The sequence below is a fragment of the Acinonyx jubatus genome, chromosome D1, assembly GCF_027475565.1.
Source record: "Acinonyx jubatus isolate Ajub_Pintada_27869175 chromosome D1, VMU_Ajub_asm_v1.0, whole genome shotgun sequence".
Classification (NCBI taxonomy): Eukaryota; Metazoa; Chordata; class Mammalia; order Carnivora; family Felidae; genus Acinonyx; species Acinonyx jubatus.
Window position 1 is genome coordinate 110,493,992 of NC_069390.1, and position 16,141 is coordinate 110,510,132.

Below are 16,141 nucleotides of genomic sequence, written 5' to 3' on the forward strand. Positions count from 1 at the left end.
TTTCTGTCCTAAAGTGAGTTTGTCAGCTCACATTATGAAAATAATAAGGGTCTAAACACTCTATAAAGAAAGTAAATAAAAATGTTCTGATATAGGGCACTATTAGAAACAGAAATCTACACTCACTAGTATTATTTACCATTAATATATAAAACTAATTTAAAAATATTGTTTATTTCATATATTTTTATTGATATTTTATGTGCTTATATTTATTGGTCCAAAAGAATTCTTAGAGCAGTGGTACTAACATAATTTAAAAATAAATGTATGTTAGAACTGCGTATGAACGTGGTTTTTACTGACAGAAACGTTTAGGCCTCTGAGAGAAAAGTGATAGTAGCAGCTAACATTTACTGGGCATAATGTGTGACAGTATAGTTTCCCCCATTATCTTAGTCCCCACAAATCTCTCTAAATATTATCGCTTTTTTAAGTATGTAAATCTAATATGTCATAATCACACGTCTACCTGTTATGTAAGTTATGAATTGCAATAATGAAAGTAATATTTGGGAACTTACAACCTTAGAAAAAGAATCCTACAGATAGCCTTGAATCCACCATTGTGGTCCTCCTGGGCCTCAAACCCCAGATGGTCCGTATCATGAAACTCAGTGTTGATCATTACTACGCAATCTTTGAAACACAAATGTATCCTTAAATACTGTGTTTTCTTGGGTACCCTCCCATGCTGGGTGCAGTCTTCTGTGACCCGCTTTCCACTTAAGATGATGTTCCCACAATTATTTCATATACACATCTCATTTACTTGTCTACCAAGGGATTTTTTCCTTTTTTGTTCTATTTCCATTATTTTTATTACATTCAGTACTGCTATGAACATTTCTGCATATTTCTACTACATAAATATGACAGTAAATTTAAGGTATATTTCTCTTTTTTGTGTTGTTTTTACTGTTTTATTTATTTTGAGAGAGTAAGAGAGGGAGAGGGCATGTGCACAAGCAGGGGAGAGGCAGAGAGAGAGAGAATCCCAAGCAGACTCCATGCTGTCAGCACGGAACCCAATGTGGGGATCGATCTCACCAGGTGTGAGGTCATGACCTGAGTCAAAATCAAGAGTTGGATGCTTAACCAACTGAGCCACCCATGCACTCCTTTAAGGTATTTCTAATAAAGGAATGACCAGAGAGTAAGAACGTACGTGTTCAATTTTACAAAAAAACAAAGTATTCTGCAAACTGATTAGGCAAAGCTCCACACCTACTAACCAAGTAAGGTGTCTTCATTTTGCTGAGTGGTGTTTCACAATGGTCTTAATCTCATTTCTCTCAGTAGCAGTAAGTTTAGGATCTTTTCATTTATGTCTATTGGTGTACCTTAAGAATGTTATAGAAACTTCTTACCTCTTAACTCTCTAATTTCTATTACATCAGTAATTATTCCTAACACTGCTTTGTCTCTTTCTCCCCACCTGACTTGATTCATTTTAATAAATTTCGATTTTTTTCTTATGTAACATTGATTTCAATTTCACAGATTTCCGTCTTTATTAGGCTGTTAAAAATTTCTTTGGGTTTATTATACTATGTTATTCTGATAAAAATGACTTAATTTGGGAGGCAGAAAAGATGACACATTTTACAATGACATTTGTATTAAACATCTAGAACAGGTGAATCCATTTCGACAGAAAATACATGGGCGGCTGAATGAGACTGCATGTGGGGAGCGGGGGGACGGAAACAAACTGGCCGAGAGGAGCAGGTACAGGGCTCTTCCAGGAGTAACGACGGCGATGATAAACTGGACAGCCGCAGAGTCTCTGAATGCTATGATGCCACGGAACTCTTCCCTTTAAAAAGAATAACGTTTGGGGCACCTTGGCAGCCCAGTTGGTTGAGCGTTGGGCTCTTGATTTCAGCTCAGGTCATGATCCCACAGTTGTGAGATCAAGACCCATGTCGGGCTCTGTGCTGAGCACGGAGCCTGCTTAGGATTCTCTCTTTCTGCCCCTCCCCAACTTGTGCATTTCCCGTTTTGAGGGAATCTGTATTCTCCTAGCCTCAAACTACAGTCCCGTTACCTTCATATAATTTTCAAATGCTACTGAAGATGCTTAAGAAACACTTCTCAGCTATCTTCTTACATACACGAGATTCATCTTTTGTAACCAGTTTCAAATGTATCAAACACAGTGTAGGTGTTCAATCATTTTGCCCTGAATTTATCAGGTCATAGAGATTCAGCAATGATTTTCCGCTCTGAAAGCTAAATGTTGATTGTTTAGGCTTAGACATTAAAACACAAGACCCTTAAAAACAAAAGGAAAAGCAAAATTTAAAAGTCCCTTCCTTGGGGCACCTGGGTGGCTCAGTTGGTTAAGTGTCCGACTCTTGATGTCAGCTCAGGTCATGAAGTCACAGTTGTGAGATCAAGACCCACGTCAGTGTCTGTGCTGAGCACGGAGCCTGCTTAGGATTCTCCCTCCCTCCTTCTCTGCCCGTCCCTCACGCACACCCTCACTTGTATTCAAAACCAAAATTTTAACTTTTTAAAACTCCCTTCCTTTACTTTTTCTTCCGTATGTGCATTTCACACGACATTTCGTTTTCTTGGCAGCAGGGACCAAGAGCTTTCAGGATTCCTCACGAGAGTCAATCTCTGACTCTCAGCACAGATGCTCTGCCACCGACGTCCCATGTGACTGCGGCCAATGACAGTCCGCCCCCAAGTCTGCCTTGGCGTTTACTCCTTCTGACTGCTGATTTCTGTAGTGCACCTTTTCTTAACCAGATCATTCACTTCAGTGGGACTAGTGCAAACACACAGTAGGTAATTAAACAACTAAACACATGTTTTTCTCTAGAAGAAGTTTCTGTAAGTACTCATGTTAGCTTTGGACATGGTTATGACTCCACCCTCTTTGCAGCTAACACTGATATTGGATTGCCCAATGAATGGGAGCATACAAATGCCATATTACGTCTACTCAGAATACACCAAAAAGAGCATCACAAACATGATTGTCTAAATATTTCAAATTCAATGTAAAGCAAATACTACCAAGTAGATAAGATATATTCAAGAAAAATATTTCAATAAAAATGTTGGCAAAAATTGGTTACATTTCATCCATAACCAGGTATCTAGTTTCATTTATTATTTAATGTTTTCTTTATTTAGTGGTGGGTAGACTGTTCTAATAGGAAATAAAAATGGTTTTGAAAACTGTTTTAAGAAATCAGGTTTTAATTCCAAATCTATAATTAATGTTTGCTAATATGAATAATGTTAGTAATAACTAGTATTGGTTTTGCTTCTAGAATAAGTCCATAAGAAACACACCAGCAATATTCAAGTCACTGGGCTAAACATTGCACTGTCCAGTCAATTCTTACATTCATTTATAGAAACTCCTTACCTGGCAATATTTTTATTCAATACAGTCTACATCTTTGAGAGCCTCATGTTTTGCAAGCCTGTTTATTTGGTGTCACATAATAAAGAACCATTGTTTGCTACTGCTTGCTCTTAGTTCTTTCACTTGCTTTTTCCAGTGTTTGAAAATATCAGCAACACATACTCCAGCATAAGACACCATAAAGATATTGGTAGATTTAATCTCAGAGCTATGTACTTACAAAAGCAACTTCTAGGCATAAATGTGTCTGAAAGTAAGCCCCAAATGAAAAGAACATCAAAGTGCTATCAACTTTGAGGTTTGGAAAGTACCTTAGAAATGATCAAACCAAATACTTTCCTCAATGTATAGATGAGGAAACTCATCTATATCATAATGCTGGTATAGCCAAAGTTTGTAAAGTCTTAGGCAAGAGACATCCTGTGGCATCAAATTCTTTCTGCTCTTTCTCTGAATGTCTCAGTTTAGATTGGGAAGATATTTTCCCATGATAATTACAAACACTTAAAATGTCAAGTTTGGAGAAAGAGAGAAGCACAGTATCGATATAAATCTGTTAGTACACTGTAGACTACATATGCATACACACAGATATACACAGATATAAATAAACAGATGACAGAAGAGAAAAAAAAGATAATACTTAGATACGTATCAACAGTTTGAATATCCAAGATTGTAAGAGTAAACTGATCATTATTTGTGTATTGTGCTCTGTGAATGAGATGGAAAGAAGCAGTTTATGAACTACTAATATAGCAACTATGATGAGTTGACAATATTTATAGAAAATGCACCTCGAATGAACTGCGGGTCCTTATACTGACTACTGATTAAGTGTTCTAAGCCTCAATGTTAGTTTTTCGTTTTCTAGGAAAGGAGTGAAACATCCATTACCTACTGATGCTCTAGAGTGTTAAAAATTAAGTCAAGTTAGCAATATAAAAGGAAAATAAACAGTAAGTGTAACGTTCTGTATTTATATAGCCCTTGAAGGGAACCATCTCATTGTTGTTTATAAAATATATCTTAAGATTTTTTTTTTTTAAGTAATCTCTACACCCAGTGCGGGGCTTGAATTCACAACACCAAGATCAAGAGTCACAAGCCCTACCAACTGAGATGGCCAAGTGCCTTCATCATATTTTTAAAATAACACTGTGAGCGGCATGTGGGTGGCTCAGCGGTTAAGCATCCGACTTCAGCTCAGGTCACGATCTTATGGTCCGATCGTTTGAACCCCAGGTTGGGCTCTGTGCTTCCGATTATCTCTCTCTCGCTCTCTGCCCCTCCCCCACCACACTCTTTCTCTCTACCCCTCCCCCACTTCTCTCTCTCTCTCTCTCTCTCTCTCCCCCTCTCAAAAATAAACATTTAAAAAAAATTTTTTAAATAACACTGTGATCTAGGCAGGGGAAATGTTGCAATTCCCAGTATAAGGCAGAGGAGGAATATTAAAGTTCATATGATCAGTAGTGAAAGGAAGAACCCAGATTTCAGTGGAGACCTTCTCTTTCTGGGTTTAGGTAGCCACCCCATCAAACTACACTACTTTATGAAGATTATCTCAGACAGAACAAGGCCAAGCCTGACACACCCAGATGACTTTGTCAAGCACTGTTTACACTTGTGTCTTCCATCTTGACCAATGATCCCACCTGCCAGACTTACCTCCAGGCTCCAGGGGAAGCACAAAGCTTCACCCCCCAAAACCTAACACCGGGAGGGTTCGCCAGCAGGGAAGGGCATCAGGAATTTGTTTCTGAGCCAATAGTATTAGGAAACCAGTTAGTAGCTGGAGTTTTGGTTGAGACAAGTGATCAAAAGCTCTGGTTTTCTAAAATAAGGTCTCCTTAGATGAAGTTGGGACAGACGACCTGGGCAAGGTGTTCACACACATACTCACCCAGTTTGACATGGTATTTTCCAGTTTGAAACCAATACCCAAAATGAAATGATTACATCCACAATAATTAGTAAATGCACCCCCTCACTCTTCAAATACCCTAATATGTACGATGGCCATGTCTCATTTTGAGTTAAAAACAAACCTCTCCACATCGTTTTTCCTTTGTGTGCACACATGTCTGACAGAAAACTGGCCAAGGTATGTACGAGTCAGCAGTGGGCCCCAGTCATGCCCTTCTCTCTCGGGGTCATAGATCACAAATCTGAGATGGAGTGAACAAAGGTGTTCCTCTTAGCATCCCTCCATTATGAGAGAAAGAAAACCTGACATAAACTGGCTAAAACCAAAAGGCTGTTATTGGTGGTGGTGGTCAGCATCTTCGTCGTCCTCCTTCTCCTCCAACTGACTCTACAGCCTTTGGCCTGAGCCTCATTCTCATACAGGATGTCACCTTATCAGTTCTGGTTACAGAACAGCTGTGGCAGCACTCACCTCCAATCGCAGCTTTGCGCCTGGTGGGAAAGAGAAAGCTTCTCTCTTCCAACCAGTGAAGCCTGAGCTTCAGTCCAAGATCTTAATAAGCCTCAAGGTGGAAACACGTGTCTGGAACCCACCACTGTAGCCAGGAGGTAGAATCAGTCATGGAACTCCTGTGGGGCTGGGGGAGGGGGGACCCCCCCCCATGTGGTGCACATGGGCTCAAAGTAGGAAAGAGGCAATTCCCCAGGGGCACTTCGTTAGAAAGAAGGAATGGATGAGAGACAACAAAAACAGTGCTGATGCAGTTTTCAGCATTACTTGGAACCTAAGTAACAGAAGCTGGATCATGATGAAATGGAAATCACGTCAAGGACACTCACAGTCTATCAACATTGTAAATAATTCAGAACTGCTACGGCGTTATCGTAAATAAACCCCACTGCCTGAGAGCCAGATGCAAAGGTACTGATGAGTACAGATTTAGAGTGAGCTTCTCGGACACCCGCCGAGAGGGCAGCCTGCAAATCAACCACCTCTGCCACCACTGTGGAAAAGAAATGTCCATCAGGGACTCAAGTTGTATGCGTGCCCGGCCACTTGAAGTCATCCCCCAGCTCCTTAACGCTGTGCTCACTGTATTTTCCACCTTCTCATCTTTGGTGTGCCTCATTACGCAGTTCCCGGGGCTGTATCTTCAAACTCAGTGATCTTGTCTTCTACAATGTGTCAGCTGCAACCCCTCCCCCCATTCCACCTAGAAAGGAAGTGTGGGTCATTTGTGTATCTTCCGTGTCTACACTTCCCGTGTTCAATCCTTCCCAGAGTTCCTTGAACACAGAGGCTGAAGCCATCATACCGTCGTGACCTTTGTCTACTGATGCTATCGTCTGCGTCACTCCTCAGTCAGCGCTGGTTGACTTTTCTCACTACTTCTCTGGTACGTGGTAGTGATGTCTGGATGTCAAAAACAGGAGTTTACTATGCTGCCTAAGAAATTACCACAGACTTAGCAACGTGTGCAAATGCATTCTTGGTTTCTGTGGGTCAGGAACCCAGGCATGGCTTAGCTGGGTACTCCGCTCAGGATTTCACAACCCCGTCATCAAGGTCTCCCTTGAGCTGCCTCCCCATCCCGGGGCTGGGCTACAAACCATCTGCTTCCCAGGATGTTCGGGTTGTGGCAAGAACTCCCTCCTAGTTGTACGATGAGGGAGGAACTTGACAATGGTGGCAATACTAGGAGGTTGGCACTCAGGGGGGCAGGGAGGGAGGGAGCCCATTGGAGTCTGTCCGTCACACCAGACCTTACACTAAAACTGCACAAGGTCAGCTGTTGGAAATAGTTTTATTCTTTGGGTCTTGCTTTCAAGCCTTGAATGGAGGCAACAGAGCATCATTTACTTTCAGATCAAATAACTTTCCTGTCGGGTTAAGACCATTTTGAGCTCTCCACCCAAAACATCACCGATCCCAAGTTCCCCTCTACGCGGTAGAAACAGGTACTACTGCAGAGCCCGTGTGAGAGGTGGATGCTTTTCCTCTAATCCTCCTACCCTATTCCCAGGTAATTCCTTATACAGAATGCTAACCGCGGTCCTGCCAGATGCGCAAGGTAGGTCCTCTGCGAACGGCCCGGGCCTTCTTTCTGTGCAGCTCCCTCCTCGGCACTGTGGCCCGCGCTCCGCAAGTCCAGTCCGGTCTCTGTTCTCCCAGCTCCCCCTCTACTCCTCAGAGGCAGAGTCCACCCTGCGGCTGTCTCCCCACACGGTGGCAGGGAGCTCTGCCCACACGGTGGCTGGGGGCAATCCTAGGACTCACCCCACTGCCCCTCATCTCTCAGGGATCAGCATCCTTCAGTGGCTGACGTCCAGTGTCTTGAGAACTACTGCCTCCTGTACTGTCTCTTTTTCTCGTTGTTTCAAATGGAAATCTGGTTCCTGTTACTCGATTTTAGATAGAAGCAGACTTTTTAATCCTCCTTATTCTTAAAAGGCAACAGCTCAATATGTAGCACAACTTTATTAAGAAGTTCTTTTATGTCAGGTTCTGGGAAACAATGAGAAAAGCCTAACACCTTGCCTCAACAAACGCAGAGTTCACTCTGTGCCCCGGACACACAGACAGTTCCTCACGATACTACAGGGCAAGTACGCTCTAAAATAAGCTTATACGAGTGCTGTGCGAACACAGTGTGTGTGCTCCCCCTCGGAGGTAAAACAGCCTCGTATTCAGGCATCTAACGTACCTTCTGAACACTTGTCAATAAAAGTTCCGGCGCTTAACAAATCTGGAAGTATCTGTTCTGGTAAACGTTACGATATAACAATAACATACAACGAAACCTTAACTTGGCTGAATCCAGTCTATATGTTCAAATAAACCAAACCTTGTAAAGTGTATATAACTCTGCACCCTTGCTGAGGCTGTAAGCAAACAGAGTTCACCGTATAAAAACGAAACAAAAACATTTCTACTTAATCTTTTGCCCCTCTTAAAACTAAAATTTAAGGAGTTAGCTTTTTAATCCTTTGGAAGCCTCTCAAGGCTTTATAAACTGTATTTTTCAACCTGACAGATACAGTGAGTTTGTTGTTGCTCAGCACTGTGATCCTGTTGACAAATGGAGGTTTTCTCTTCCTCTCTTGCCCTAGTTTTCTTTACAAGTAGAAAGGTCACTCGAAGAAATGTTTAAGATCCTCACCCACCACAGCATTCCCTAGAGAAACGTAACTCACAAGTAGGATGAAAAATATTTACAGACGTCAAAACTCAAGCACACAGTCTTACTCTGTAGATCCTGATAAAGCCCTCTCTGCCTCGAGTCTAGAATTTCACTCTCTTTCCACCTCCCTTTCGCTTTGGGTCCAGGCACTCAGTCTAGGAAACACACCAGGACGTTTTCCACGAGCAGAAGGCAATTTCACCCAACAAGCTCTCTGGGAGTCAATGCTTAAGGTGAGAAAAAAATTCCTTACACAGGATAATCATCATCGTTTTATTGCCCACCCGCCACGTGTCACGCATGGGCTAGGCATTGCACATGGACTACTACATGCAGTTCGGGCAGAGAAGCTATGAAGTTGGTGTATATTTTAGGGCGAAATGGTGAAGTAACATGCAAATCACATGGAAAATACAAAATAGAACTGGAATTCAAACTCTGCAGCTTGCCTTCAACACCAAGTGCTTAAGCCCCATATTATACTGACTCTTTTCTAGACCATGGAAGCTAAGTCACAATTAAGAAAGGACCAGGGATTTGTGGAATAAACTTTGCTTTACAACAATGCTAGGATACATGCTTATTTATCCCTTGTGCAAAATCCCTCAGGAGACTAAACCTGAGTGATGGTCCCAGGGAGGCAGGAACCTCAGTTAGGCAACACCATAGGACTCTCTGCAGCTGGTACCACTCATGTTCGTTGCTGTGCTAAGCTGATTAGGACTTTGTTTAGAGGACTGTATTTGTGAATATCATCATGAGAAAAGAGGAAAAACAACACAGATGTTTCTAGACTGATAAATCTAACAATGTCCCTGAAAACTAAACCAATCAATCCTACCTATAAGGTAAAAGTGATCTCATGTTATGACACATTCAATTAGATACAGATTTCAACCAAACGCATTGTGAGCATCTACTCTTACACTGCATGAATACCCAATTCTGAAAGAAAACAGAAGCTATATGCTTATCTCCTTTACATTTGCTTTGTAAATAAAAGTAAAATTGTAGACATCAAGAAAAATCATTGAAGCAGATGTGCCTAAACCGTGTTAAGACCAAAGTAAGCGTATCTGAATGCGGTACACTTACGAATAAGTAGAATTTATAAGAACACATGTAGGGCTGAGAAGCCGAAACAGCAAAGTGAGCCTACCTTTCAAGTGCCTCAACTCCAAGGTCGTTGCAAGGCAGACGGCACAATTTTATCACAAACTAAGAACAAACGGTTCCCTTTTGGAATTGTGAAGAAAATAGGAACAGTAAATCTTTCCCAATTACCGCTCTTCTATTTTTCACTATGCAATTTTCCCTCATTAATACAAATCACATGCAAGTCGTTATTCTAGCTCTCTAAAATTCTGATATTGATGGAGTCGGGATCTTTTCCAGACTTACCTATAACACACGAGTGACAAGGGCCTGACTCTCAGGATCTGTACACTGAAGGTGCATAATCAAAACAAATCTCATTAAAGGGTTATACACTGGACCTGGCACCCACGAGCATTAGGTGACTGGAGTTCAAGGCCTGGCTTCACTGTTTACTAGATCTGTGATGATGACCACACAACTTCCCTTACGGGGCTCTAGGAGGAACAGAAGACCTCTACAGTGTCTTATACCAAGGCATTCCACAATCCTGAGTATCTGGGGCTTGTCTAATTGAGCTCTGCTCATCAAGTTATAACCCAAGTCTTGTGTTGTCACGTATTTCCCAAATACGCTGTATTCTGAGTAAACAAGACTGTAACTGTGAAATCTGCATGGAAATCAGACCTGAGAAGCAGACACTTAGCTGGTGGAACTATCGTACGGTAAATTAGGAATCGTCACTGGTGCGCAACAGTAATTGTGTTGGCACCTCCACGTCCAGGTAGGAACCAAGCCTGCCCTGTCATTACTGAGCTAAGTAATTAGGAAACCTCTCAATTTACACAGGATCCACATTTGGGTATACGGAGTACTAGAAAATGAAAAGTTTTTTTAATTAAACTTGGCATTTACGATCTCACAGCTGTTCCTTTTCATTTCCTATAAAGTGACTTGATTTGGATAGCAGGAGGATAGGGGTCTACAGTATAATTCTGGAAGGAAGATCTTACTTGGCTACAAACAGGTATTACTAGCTTGGTCAGAATAAAAGCTTCCCTAAGGCACAGCTGAAGGCTCCGGTAAAAAATCTGGGGGTGAAGGAAGAGGGGAATTCAGTGTGGTTAGATCTATGTTAACGGGGTAAAATTATTTGCACATATAATTAAAAAAAGGTAAATCATGAGCATACCACAGGAAAGACAGGAAAAGTAACTGTAAAATTACCAAATATGGTCCGGAATCTCAGGGGGTTTTCAGTGGTCTTAAGAAGGCTGACTGGGGCCTTGGCTAAACACATTACCAGGTTCTGCCAGTACCTGCACTGGTTAACAGGACACCGGTGGGCTGGCCAGATTAAAGACACACATTCAGGAGATGTGAGGCCAACATAAACCTAGGGGGTAGCACAGAATCACAGCTAAAAGACATTTTATATAAAATTTCCAAAGAGCGTCAAAGGAAGTTAACCCATTTACATGGAAGAAGAAAACCAAAGGGACTACTTGAATACCATCACGGAAGGTTCCAAATCTGAGTTCCTACACTGTCAGTTTACTGTGCTAATTCAGAGAAGCCCTTGGGGCACCTGGGTGGCTCAGTAGGTTAAGCATCAGACTTCAGCTCAGGTCACGATCTCGCAGGTCCTGGGTTCGAGCCAGGCGTCGGGCTTGTGCTGACAGCTCAGAGCCTGCAGGGAGCCTGCTTCAGATTCTGTGTCTCCCTCTCTCTCTGTCCCTTCCTGGCTCGCATTCTGCCTCTCACTCACACATAAACATTTGAAAAAATTAAGGATAAAAAGAGACGCCCTGAATTAAAGTGTGAAAATGCAAAATTAAAAAAGGCATTGAGTAATTGTTCCTAGGTTAACAGTTCAGGCCTATTAAATGGCTAATCAAATATTTACTGAATCAACAATGTGCAAATACATAGAGAAAAAGAAATGAGAAGAAGGACATAAAAATGTTTAAAAAGTTATTTTGGAGGTGTGGGCATTGAATTTTTTCTGTTTTCCAAAAATGAAAATTTTCTATAGTAAGAGTTTATAATACAAAAATATACTTTGTATCTCAAACGACACATGAGCTAATTTCCCAAATAAAGAGGAGAATGTGAGACCTGAAAAAATAAAAATTTCTAGGATTACCCATTATGTAAGGATGAAAAATAATTGTTAAGTAAAAAAGAATTCTGAGAATAAAATCAGGCAGAATGATACTCGGGTGTTTTCTCTGGACTCCAATGCATCTCAAAAATTCTAATTTTATTCCTGAATTTTTGAATCTGGAAAAGCATACTTCATAGTGATTTACGGAAGATACACTGTGTGCTCTTCACTATTCCAAGCACTTAGCATTATTAATATCTCTTACTCTATAGGGGAGGTAGGGACTGGTACCCTGGTTTAAAGATGTAAACATTTAGAGGTGAAGAGGTTAAATTTGCCCAAAGCCACACAGCCAATAAACTGCAATGTTAAGGTTCAAGCCCATACTTCTGAACACATGTCTCCATTTTCGAAGGAGAGAGGAGTGTTTTATGTAATCAAGACAACCTTGCTTGTGGAGAGCCCCAGTTTAAGTTTCAACAATTTGTCAATTCTCTGGGATTTGTTCTGAGTAACGCACACACACAATGTCCAAATACGATTTTCTTTGCCAATTCAAAAATTCCTCTAAGTAGTTGATGAGAGGCCCCCAGCAGTTTTATTCTGGGTTCTAAGCTGTATACTTTCAAGTTTCGCAGGGGTATTTAACTTCAAAGACTTCCAAAGCAGATCACCGTGGTCTAATAAAATCTTGGTGGTACCCTTAAAGTCCTTTGCAGCATCCCTTTGAAGCTGAATTCAATTTCTTTATGCTTTTACAATCAAAATCACTATTTTTTTTTATTTTCTATTATGTCACTGCAGTGAGTTTCAAAAGTACTACCTTAGTGTACTTTCCTGAGACTTCTGAAATTTTGTTCACTGAAAGCTATTTTGGGAAATGTCTAAAAAGTCACTATTGAGACATCAAAAAAAAAAAGGTCAATTAACAATTTATTTTCTAAACTCAGTAATCAGAAGAATCTATTCATTCATCAGCTGACAAGAGCAAAGTTACAGACTTGAACTTCTTATATATTTCAGAGAACTTCTTACGCCGTAGATGTATGTACATTACAGATCGGGATTTCCATTAGATCTGGAAGGAGCAGGAGTCTCAGATCAGACAGACCCAGGATCAAATCCCAGTTTTGCAGTTTATAAACCAAGTGAACTGAGGCACATTTCCCTATTTGTAGAATGGTGGGGCAACCACATTCACCACCTAATTTAGTATGTACTAATCGACCTAATAATACATTTAAAGTGACTAGCTAACTGCTTAACACCTAGACTCATAAAGGGTCACCATGCTTGTCATTAGTACTGTCATTATTCCACGAGTGATATCCCATGTGTATTTTCTCACATGAAATGGTACTCAATAAAGGTTTAAAAGTAAAATTGCTATGTCCCCCACACTTCATGCCTTCCTTCCACATCCACTCAAGGACTTCACACTATGGCAGCTTCCTTGGGGGCTGGGATATCATTTGCACTGGAGACAGTGAGCCTGTCTTGAACCCTGTGGGAACGGCCTTCCTGGCTGGGAAGGGAGAAGAGTGCCCTGCTCCTCAGTGAGGAGCACAAGCCGTCCCCCAGCCTCCCGAATGTCCAGTTTCTGGGGAAAACGGTACAGCCCGTTAAGCTACGTATCAGCAAACACTTGGTATCTGTAGAACCGAAAAAGGGGCCGCACCAGAGGACTGCAGGCAGGCAGCTCGTGAGAGAGAACAAAACCAGGGAACAAGGACATTCCACACACACACAGAGCAAAGAAAATGTGCAACTATTCCTTGGGTGGGATTCAGGAGGAACCGTGTCATGTAACTAACTGAAAACTCAGTGACAGACCCTATGTGGTGCATATAAATACATATGCACACACACACACATCATTGTCAGTCATTGTTTATAAGCACATAATTACTGTTTATTGTTTACCACAATCTTGTCGAATAGAAAACTGGCTTCTAACTTGTAGATTTTTTTAACTAATCTCTACACCCATCGTGGAGCTTGAACTCTCAACCCTGAGATCAAGAGTTGCTCTAAAGACTGAGCCAGCCACACTCCCCTGGCTTCTAGCTTTTAAATGAAGAAAATAAGCTTCATAAAAATGAAAATTGTTGTGCAGTGTCCCAAATGAAAAGTATGAAAACTAGCATTTAAGCTTCATCTCCTAGACTCCAGACCATAGTTTTCACTACAGTACAAGTAACAAGGAATTAGCAGCTGGGATAATGAAGGGTCCTGAAACATTCCAAAGGACAGAGAAAAAGTTAATTTAGGCTGCAGAGAACCCACAACAAGACAGAAACTGCTCCTATAATCACAGGCCATTACCTCCTACTTACCAGGCCCTCGTATGGAGGGAGTGACAAGGAAATGGTGGTTATCAGACCCAACACACTTCACCTTACCAAATATTTCACATAACCTTCACTTTTCACTGCACAAAAATGAAACCAGTAGGTAACATAATCTAACTACCCACTTAATTTCTTTAAAGAAAAGTAGTATTATGCACTTAATGTAACTTGCAGGAGAAAATAAAAATACAAACAGTAACAAAATAAAAGCAATTTAGTAAAAAAATGCATTATGTCATTTAAATCATCAGGCATGACTATACTATAAAAAAATGATGGAATGGGCAGATTCGAGCATCTATTTGTAGAATCACAGGATGTGACGGCTCCTAAGAAAGATATACATGAGCGTTAGTGACAACCGAAAGGCCACAATTGGCTTGCTATCCATGAATTCTAAAGCACAACTCCCACCCCTCAAAAAAAAAGTATGCTCTCCCTTCAATTTGTATGGTGATTGCATCCTTGAAAATCTAGTGTCTATTAAAACCGAGAAAAAAGCAAAAATGTGCACTTATATGTAAAGCAGAGGTAGGTTTTAGGCTCAGGTAAAAGTGACCAAATTCCTCACTTTCGTGGATACCTGAATTTCAAAATTCAGCAGGTCATGAGGAAGTTCTTTTTGCATGAAACTGTCTCAAGAAGTACAGGAAGTCTGGCGCCCTTGCCCAACACTGCCCTCTACCTCCCCCGGCCCCACCAGCACCAGATGCACCCCTCACAATCATGGTCACAACCAGAACATCACCTACGTGTCTCCAAATCGCCATCGAGGGGATGGAAACAGTTTATTGGTACTTCATAGAACTGACATCACCGCTAGATGAGCTGATCAGCCTGGTGTTTCATTGATCACTGAGTAGACAATGGACTCTGGAACGATACGGCCCCAATTCAAATCCCAGCCCTGGAGCTCACTGCCTTTACCTTTCTGGACCCAATTTCCACATTGAGAAGTGAGAATAATGCAACCGTCTCACAGAATTTTTGTGATGATTAAATAAACCAACACATGATACACTGATGGGTACAATGCCGACCACACGATGACAGTTCGTTAAGTCAGGACTATTGCTATTACTTGATGTATCGTTAACCAACCCAACAATTCACAATAAAATACTGGAAATATCTTTGGTTAGCACGTAGGGGTGGGCTAGAAAGAGCGTTTGGAGTTGCTTCTGGAGGTGGACTGGATGGGGGGGGGGGGTCCAGCAAGAAGCAGACTGTAATAAGACCATTAATTTAGGTAAAGAAGGTACAATAAATCAACTTTGTCTATATCCCATAACTTTTTTTTTAATGTTTATTTATTTTTGAGAGACAGACAGACAGACAGACAGAGCACACGCTAGGGAGGGGTGGAGACAGGGGGACAGAGCATCCAAAGCAACCTCCAGGCTCTGAGCCGTCAGCACAGAGCCGGACACAGCGCTCGAACTCACCAACTGTGAGATCACGACCTGAGCCGAAGTCAGACGCCTAACCACCTGGGTGCCCCTGTATCCCGTAATTTTTTAAAAGCCAGTATGACTGGGGCACCTGGCTGGCTCATTCATCTGGGAGTCCAACTCTTAATCAGGTCACGATCTCACAGTTTGTGAGTTCACACCCCTCGTCCAGCTCTGTGCTGACACCACAAAGCCCGCTCAGAATTCTTCTCTCTTCTGCCCCCCCTTAGCCCCTCCCCCAACTTGTGCTTGCTCTCTCTCTCTCTCAAAATAAACTTAAAAAAAAAAAAAAAACTATGACCGGTACAACTTGCTATTAACATGTCCCCTTCCCTTGGAGAAAAAAATAAGTTTGATAACGCAGTTGCAGTTTTTTTATGTTCATGATTTTTCTTGATCTCAAACAATTTGATAGGGGATTAGAATACATTCTGAAGTAGAGAGTTATTTCCAGAAACAGCAGGAGTGGATGCGTAAAATCTATGAACCATGCACATGCTTATAGACACAGGGAAATACCTAATAGTAAATAAATTGTTAAAGCCTTCAAAATAATCTGGTAAAATGTGCTATCAAATTTGTTGTTTTAGTTCATAATTGGCTTTAGGAATGAATACCTGAGACTTTATTTCTTCTTT